Raw genomic sequence first — 9633 nt, forward strand, 5'->3', positions numbered from 1 at the left:
ATAATCTTACTCATTACACATGCATGGCATCAGTTGCGTTTGAATGACATGAGAGAGAGCAAATCTGCAGTGTGATACTACAAACAGGAAAGTAGCATGTTTCGTTAAAGTCACCATGCAAGCGAAATCTGTGATTCATATTTTTGGGGGGGAATATTGCAGTATTTATTGCAAATAACTTTTGCAATTTTGTAACAATGTTCAAGGCTCAAGGAAGAAGGAGGCGGGAACCGGCGAACGTTCAATGTACAGTTTTAATCAAGAAATATACAAACAACAAAACGAAAGTAAAGATAAACAAATAAACATAATGAAACACAACATAAATGAGCATAACTGTCGTCACTCCTGTTTTATCCTTCCAGAGCTCCTCCGTAGGACTCGAGACCAGTGTAGCACGCAGGTAATTAACACTCGCGACACCGGCCTCGCTCTCTCTGTTCCCACAGCTCTCGGCTTTGCCCTGTTTGCCACATACCCTCATCGTCTTTCGCAGGCCGGGGGCATCCACGAGACTACGTTCTACGGCTGCAGCACCTGTGGGTAAAGTCAGACAAGCCAAGAGAAAAAATAAATTAAAATCTGGGTCTGGGTCCAGTTCCCAAAACACACTAGGTGAACAACTCCGTGATGCCTGGCATTGGCACTGGATACCCCTCGGTGGATGGCCCTCTGACTCTTCCGCCCCCTGTTGGACGGTGACGGTTCCTCCGGCTTCAGGCACCCGACTGGAGTCGCCCGTACCCTGCTCCTCCCCATCATGGCAGACTGCAGCTGGCTCCGGCCTCAGGAAAACTGTGGCGACTCCTCCGTCCCCTCTCAAATGGCAGCAACCCTCCCACAACCCAGAGGGACAGTAGCTAGTTCGTCCATACCCCGGAAAGTTACTCCAGCCCACCACCTTAACATCCATTGCGGCAGACTCTGCTCGATGGCACTGCAGATTTCCCATAACGACGAGGGCTCTTTGGAAGAAAACCCACCACTTCGGGTCAACTTTGCACCGGAGCCATCCTTTTTTTTCTTTTCTTTTTTTTCCGTGGGAATGCAAAATTGGATCTGTAATCCATATACAGAAGCCACTTGATGTGGACAGGTGTAAACGCACCGTGTCCTGATTGGCTTATGATCCGATCTGCTTGATTGGATCAATGTGATCGCATGTTAATGCCAAGTGTAAACGCAGCCTTTGACAACACGTTCTTCCTTCCTCCCGGGTTTTCGGCACAAATGTAACAAAGTTCGTTGATAAGGGAAGGAGGAGGCAGGAACCGGCAAATTTTAAACATAACTTTTAATGACAAAATAAACAAACAACAAAGTAAAAGTAAACGGCAGCCCCTCACGGACGACTTCTACATAAACTAAAACAAAACAACAACATAAAGTCCAGGTCTGGTCCTCTCTCATCCTTCACTGTCATCACTTCATCCTTCTGGAGCTCCTCCGTGAGACTCGAGACTGGTGTGGCGCGCAGGTGATGTTCATTAGCACTCACGCCACCGGCCCCGCTTCGTTCCCACGGCTCTCGGTCTCGCCCTGCTTGCCACATTTTTTTATTTATTTATGTGCCCTCAAAATATTTAATCAAAATAACTTCTCCTCAATCTTGCAACGACATCTCTTCTCTGATGACAACGTGAGGGCGGGACAACCTGTCACTCACATGAAATCACAGATTTCAAACCACAACCATCCTGCAAACCACATAGCAAACCACAACCATCCTGAATCATTCAAGTCTCGGTGGACAAAATCAAGTCCCACCCTACATGTTTTCTTGTTTGAGAAGTTAATCAATAATATCAAAGAAAAGACTATCACAACTTACATTTCATTCTGACCTTAAGAATTTGCAGGGCAGACGGGGGCCCAGACTCACAAAACAGTTAAAGAAACAAAATCTTAAAAAATGTGACTGGGAGTGCTGAACTCTCGTCAAGCCAGTCGCAGTGAATGTGTGCACGCTTATTATACAGGCAGCGCAAAATACGGCATTTGAGGTGTTTTCTATAAAGTTGATCAGCGAGTTTTCCAATAATATAATCCTGTCATTCTTGAGGCTTCAGTTTTAGCATAGCAGTCCGAGGAAAACATTTCTAGGACCCAAGTTTTTTTGTGACAGCGCCACAGAGTCAACACAACTCCATCAGCAGAGACCTGATTAAAATCTGTAGCAAACAGGTGCAAAGACCAGGACCTACAAAAACAATTCAGTTTTTAATTTGTATTGTCTTTGTACCTTACTTTTAACTTGTGAAGCTTTTTGAAATGGCTAATGTAACAGAAGTCCTGCACATAAACAGAATATAGTTTACTTCTGCATTGAAAAATAGTTCTCTCCAAGAAAACCAAAAGAGCTGAACTTCTTAGAATTTATTTTAATACATTTCTTAACGTCTTTCCGAAGAACATTTTTGTTCGTTTGTGAATTGAAATCTAATCGATAATTGAATATAATGAAATGAAATATAATCAAATTGTGTGCAGTCAGCATGAATGATATGTGCCATATTTCACTATTGTTAGTTAGGTATGTCTCAACAGATCAACACAGAATAACATTATAACTACGAAACTAGTGTCTACACAACCAGGTTTAATGAAAAACATAGGCAAACTCACTTTTAATAACCAATGGACAGACAATATGAAGAATTCTCTCTTTAGGCTGGATGCTCTCGTCGTTCTTTTTTTAGACTCGGGCAGAGTTGCTTTGAAAGACAGTGCACACATTATTGTCTGCAGTATGTGAATGAGCAAGTAAGTGATGTGGGCTCTATGTCCGCATATGCATCACACACGCCACCATTTATTAGAGCCGTGCACTAAGTACAGGCCATGTTATTGGATTTGAGTACCAACTCCCAGACACGTTCTCTGGCTCTGGATATATATTAAGATGAAGCAATCTCATTTAATAACACCCAAACTAATAAAAGGCAGAGAAGATTGGAAATTAAATTTATGAATATTGCTCAGCAGCAGGGGTTAGCCCAAAAAGGCAGGCTTGAGCTGTCAGTCTTGAGGCAGATGAGTTCTTATGAGGTTCAGACAGGCTCCTAGAGAAGCATCGAGACACTCTGGCACAACCTTCAAAAGCAGGAACAGAGAAAGCACTGTGAGTTATCTGAGGTCTCAGTGTCACCATATTAAACAGGAGTGAATTGGACATCTGAACATATGCTCCTTGTGTAAATTCACAAAAGTCTGTGTATGCTATGGATAGATCACTTCATATGTCATGTTAAGCTTTATTTATGCCTGTATATGACATACTCTGTGGCATATTTCATCAGCAGAAAGCATTTTATGTAACATTTATATTAAGCATTTATTTTAACAAAGACAAAAAAAGATACTCAAAGATAAATTTCAGATGATAATAATTATTAATGATACAAATCACCATTATTCTTAGCATTATTATTACTATACACACTGATCCATCCTCTTTGTAATGGTTCATTTGTGCCTACTTCAACAAGACTACAACTGACTTGCATGGGCAGACAAATTACTGACTTTAGTTCACTTCTATCCACAAAGGTTCTTCTGGTATGCATTTTTTGTTTGTTTTTTTACTATTTATTATTAAATGAATATTTTTAATTGTATTTATTTTGAAATATACCCGTATACACAGGGATGGACTGGCCATCACCAGGAATTTCTTGGTGTGTTGGTCAGTGGTTTTGCCTCTGACTCGTGAGTGACCATTATCTTACTCTCTTACTCAAAAGAGAAATCAAGTGGAGTGAAGATATGGCATGAGAAGATATTCCCCATGGAGTGAAGATATGACTTTTTCTTTAATATCTATCTATCTATCTATCTATCTATCTATCTATCTATCTATCTATCTATCTATCTATCTATCTATCTATCTATCTATCTATCTATCTATCTATCTATCTATCTATCTATCTATTCATCCATCCATCCATCCATCCATCCATCCATCCAGTAGAGTGACTGCAGGCACATCGATCAGCGCATTCATCTTCCGCAGCCGCTGCACTTCCCAAACCACCATCAACAGATGCAGCCGCGCGATTGATTAGCGAGCGAGTCTCTTCGGAAACATATTTATTTATGTGTGTATGTAGATAACTTAGACGTCCATTACTGTGATTACCTTTGAGAGTTGGTGGAACAACAGATGCTCAAGGACAGCTCATTCAATATTACTTAGCGAGAGCACCTGTCCACACTGTGAACGAGAGGAGATAGGCTACAACAAAGCACTTTAATTCATTCGTCGTTAATATTTGCCATTCTTAATCAATAACTAAATGCCGTAAGTAACCTACTCTGGGAGTTATAATTAATCGGGGGAAATATTGTTTATAAACCTAATATTGAACGTAAATATTATGACTTGAAGGAAAAGCTTCTGGACACCAGAGGGCGCTCTAATACAACATTTATTATTTTCACAGCTCGTGGGTAGATTATGTCTCAAGCTCTAAACACAGCATTCTCACAGCTACTTTGCTTTTTTCGAATACTATATAAACTAAGCATCACTATAGTGAAAACCAGTTTAAAACCATGTGCACTCGTAATTATGACATGACTGGATTTCAAGTGATGCATATTTAAAGCATTTTTTCAAAGACTCATTCTCTTGCAATTTTATTAAGGATTTGCCACAGTAGCATAACCCAGCAATATCAACATTATTATTATTATTTTAGCTCATAATATGCAAGGTAGAGGGTTTGGTAGGATTAGGATTATGATTTGTAAAGATGGGGCAACAGAAGAATGAAGGCATTTAGAATTGCACAAGGCCTAGTCAAAAAAAGCTAAATAGGCTACGACTCGTATTATGTAGGCCTACATTCGTAAATACGAATAAAAATGTCAAAGTTATGTGATGTGAATACATAGTCTCACAGTTGCATCTAAATGATATTTTATATTACATTATAGGCTAGCCTACTATGTCTATATATTTTATATGCTATTTTTTTTTAACTAAGCACTTCTATTTAAAGTTAGATAAGCAACTGCACCAAATATCTTACACTTTACTATTAGCTTCATCCGCAGACTTCTGTTAAAACACAAGCAAAAGCATAAGTCATAACACAAAATGAAATGAAAAGTTTAAGTAAAACAATTTGCATTGGGATTGGCTTAAATGTTAATTCGTTCCCAAACTAAGCCCCTAACAATCTACTCTCTTCCATTTTTTCCCTCTGATTATTTTTTTCCACACGGATGCGCCCATTCATTAAACTAAAATTATAAACATAAAGGATATCTCGGTATTAATATTTCCTCTTTTTGTTAAAGCTCAATCAACCATAATGTCCTAATTTTTCTCTCCGAACCTCATTTCGCATTATCTCGCTAACCAAAGATGGGTGTCCCAAAAGGGATTTATTTCATTTATCGGGATTATTGAATTAAATTAAACTAGACACTTAACGCAGTAGGGGAACGGCGAGCCAGTCTACTTAAAGCTGCACTTAAGTGTGATTTAGGCAAAGGCAGTCGACATCTATTTGAGAGACATCTGCAGTCAACTGCTTTTGCCTAAATCAAACAGTCCTATTAGAAGAGCAGTGAGCTGAAGGTGCGTTCGATTTACGCGATTATTTTTGTTACACCATAGGCTACAGTCTGTCACTAACGTATTTTGAACAATAAAAAAAAAAAAAACGTTTTGCAGAAGCATTTAGGAATATCTTACTGAAATGATTTAGTCTATTCTGAATAGACAAATCATTTCAGTAGGATATTTTATAAATAGACTATTCATAAAACAAGAGGATTAAAAATAGTAATGACATTCAGCGTTTCTGGGCCACTTCCTCGGAGCTGCCAAGCTGCTTAGCAAATTTGAAAACAAAATCAAGTCTTAATGAATTAAAAGCCGTTTTTGTATTCACGGACAGAAACACACGATCTTTTTCGCCTGCAGTAATTCAGTGCGTTTTCAGCAGGTGGCAGCCTTTCTCCATCATTGCCTCTGTGTGTCTCTCCTGGGCTGAACTTCTAAACCCCATCTCTGTGATGTTGCTTTCCCAAGCCTCGGAGCTCATGCCTGTGAAACGCACTCCCTATTAAAATGATTTTAAAAGGCAGCACCACGGTTATAACCATCATCTCCCCAAAGCTGGTGCCACACACAACACCATGTGGCGGCTGCCGCAAACAAAGGCATGGCACTTTCCTCTCCGATCGCCACGGTTACAGCCCCAATCCTGCCAGAGGCAATTACAGCCCTAACCAAGTGTGAGGTCTGAGAGAACCAATCACTGCTAATAAGATCAAGACCTAATGCCATACCACCCTCCAACACCTCTCTCTCTCTCTGGTGTGTTGGTCAAGACAAAAGCAGATTGGCATTTCACACACTGGAGAGAAATGGTTATTTTTAGGCTAGGCCTAGGCTACTCTATATTTGCACGAAATATTGAAGGGCTGTTTATGCTCATGCTGTCAGTTTACCATTATGATTTTGCTACCTGTAATATGCTAGCATGGGCTCTTCACACCCTGTGTCAAATGTAGTTCAAGTGTTCAAATTAGTAATTTTTTAAATTCTGATTCAGGTGATTCAGCACTATGGGCCATTTTAGACATGTGGCAGGTTATTCCCTGTATTTTCATACAGGTGCGGCCAGTGAAGTCTGATTCCCGAGCTTGACTCTTCCTGTTCTTTATAGCGAGTCAATCAAAAACACACAGGCTGGACCCGAAAACTTAGGCAGCTGACTTGCTGCCTCGCTGCTATAAGCAATGAGTCTGCAGGCAGTGTTTGCGCATGGAGGTAGGCTACTTCACGATTTCGGACAGACTTCTGATAACTGTTTAATAATCTACAGCAAAATAGAGCGAGCTTTGGTGAGAACTAAACAAATATTTAATTACTACAGTACAAATTTATAAATTACATCAGAAGTGGAAAGTGGTGGTCAAAAACGTACATTTACACATAAACTGACCAGCAACAGCAACTTTCAGATGGCATCTTTATATGTTAGCTCAACTGTCACAGAATGGAAAGCACATGACTGTGGGATATCAAAATCAGCGAAGGATACATCTACGTGTTCAAAAATCGACCAGATGAAGGTATCTCAGGAGACAGGAAGTGCATTGGACTCAGACATGCCTTGATGCCTTCCTAGGAATGTGTCCTCTGAAGGCAGCATTTTTACGTTTTCGGATTCAGCCACAGAGTGACCAGTTTGGTCAGATTCCCAAGCAAATTACTTTTATGAGCTGGTTCTTTTTAGTGAATCAAAAACATACAACGCGACCAGTGAAGTCCGATTTCCAAGCTTGACTCTTCCGGTCTTTTTATAGGGAATCAAAAACACAGCGTGACCAGTTTACTTAGATTCTCAAGCTAATGACCTTTACGAGACATTTGTTTTAGTGAATCAAATTTCACTAGTCGCACTGTAGTGTTGATTCACTTAAAAAAAAGTCTCGTAAAGTCATTTGCTTGGGAATCTGACTCCTGCTGTGTTTTTGATTCCCTATAAAAAGACAGGAAGAGCCTAGCTTGGGAATCGGACTTCACTGGTCGCGTTGCATGTTTTTTGATTCACTAAAAAGAACCAGCTCAAAGCTATTCGCTCAGGAATCGACTAGCAGTAACTGGTCATGCTGTATGTTTTTGATTCACTATAAAAGGACCGGACTGGTACTGAAACACAAGTCAATAATTGTCGACTCCATGAACAAAGAACTGATATTGTATTATATAAAGATGTACATGGGTTTTATCAGTGGCATTTACAAAAATTACGCAATGAATGAAATACCAATTTTTTTATTCTTTGTTGTTTTACTTTCATTAAATAAATTATCCCAGTATAAAAACTTTGTTCACAATTTTCCTCAGCATCTCGGTGAAATATCAATATTGAATTCAGACTTTGTTATATTCAAGGATAGAATTAGACTACGGTGTCAACTATAAGGCAGTCTGCAACCAAACAGCACGTGTCAGCTTTCAGGTGCTGGTGTTGAATACTGGGTACAGAACGGACACCTGAGACATCAGCGGTGTGCTAGTGTCCCTAAACAACCCTGAACAAGTTCAGGTCCTGCTGCTATCATCTCCCATCACCTGCTACAGGAATCTCTCCGTACATCTCTTCTTTCAAAAGACAGAGAGACAGTCGATGAAAGAAAAACAAAGAAAATATTCTTAGATCAGCATGTTAATGAAGGCCTTACTATAACCTGGTGCTTGGGGAGACTAGGACATTAGTGACAATGGGAAATCGGAACATCTGTGAGCTGATGCAATGGATGAATATGTATAAGGTTCTCTCTCTCTCTCCATCTCCCTCTCTTCCCCCCCGGTGGCCTCGCACACCCGTGGTTCTGCTCAGGGAGGCCGCGTTTCACGTGTGTAGCATCGCTGTCGCTCTGGCAGCTTGCTAAATAATTTGTGCTCTGTTAGTGGGGTCATTGGATAGAGAAGCTGAACTCTGAATAATTTATCCGCAGATACAATCTGAGCTGCCCTCTCTCATATCCTTCAGCTTTCAGACGGCCGGCTGCGCACGCGCTCGCACACAAACCTGTTACCGCTAACACATTAATTTAGATGGAAATAAGCACAGACTAAATGGGAAATACAGGCCTGGCGGACTTTGTCCTGATTGTGACCCAGAGGATCTGTAAGAATCTTATCGTCATCCATAAACAGAAAAATTTGCCTGTGGATGTAAAGGAGACAAAAGGCAGCGTATGCCAATGGGTTTTGTATACCTACCTAATTGCTTTTCATTATTGAACAGACAATGGGAACCTGAGGAGAGGGATGAAAGGAGTACAGTTGTTCTTGTTAGGGTATAAATGTACTGCAGTGATGTGGCTGTGTCTCAGATGTGCTGAAACAAATAGCGAATCGCACCTGATGGCTTGTCGTGCCTCCCGCAGAATATTAATGAGAGCATCCTTCGTTACAGTGAGATCAGACACTTGGACAGAAAGAAATGCACACCTGGACACCACACACACACTTGAATACTGAACACTGAGCAGATGAACCTCCTGCAGAGCTTTTTGTCAAAGAATCAAGGCTTTTGGCTCCTGGAACAGAGCGCAATGTTGGGTGGTGGCGCTCACTTTCTCGATGACCTGGGTTGCTTGCAGAAGTGTTTTCCTATTCATTTTCCCCACAGGAACTTAATTCAACAAGCCAGATCTGAGATGAATCACAACATTAAAACAGTTGATTCAAAGCAAAAAGAGCTTATAAACGAGTGAACTACTAATACTATAAAGCTCTGCGAAAGATTTCCATGATAACAGTGGCTTCTTTGTGTGTGAGTGAGTTTTTTGTTTCATAGATACAATGTTATTAAAAAGGGGAAACTTTTTTTTTTTTTTTTTTACAAAATAATATTTATACATTTGAATCAGAACTTTTAAACCTAAAGGGAATATAATATTAAAATCTGAAAATCTCAAACTGACTTACATATAAACATAGAAGGCCTGTTCACACCAAGGACTATAACTATGACTAACTATAACAACTATAACTATAACTATAGCAATAACATTTACATTTAGTCATTTAGCAGACGCCTTTATCCAAAGCGACTGAATACAGCTGTACAGAATATAACTATACAGTTTTAATTATTG

Source organism: Leuciscus leuciscus (assembly GCF_965113295.1).
Source record: "Leuciscus leuciscus genome assembly, chromosome: 2".
Taxonomy (NCBI): Eukaryota; Metazoa; Chordata; class Actinopteri; order Cypriniformes; family Leuciscidae; genus Leuciscus; species Leuciscus leuciscus.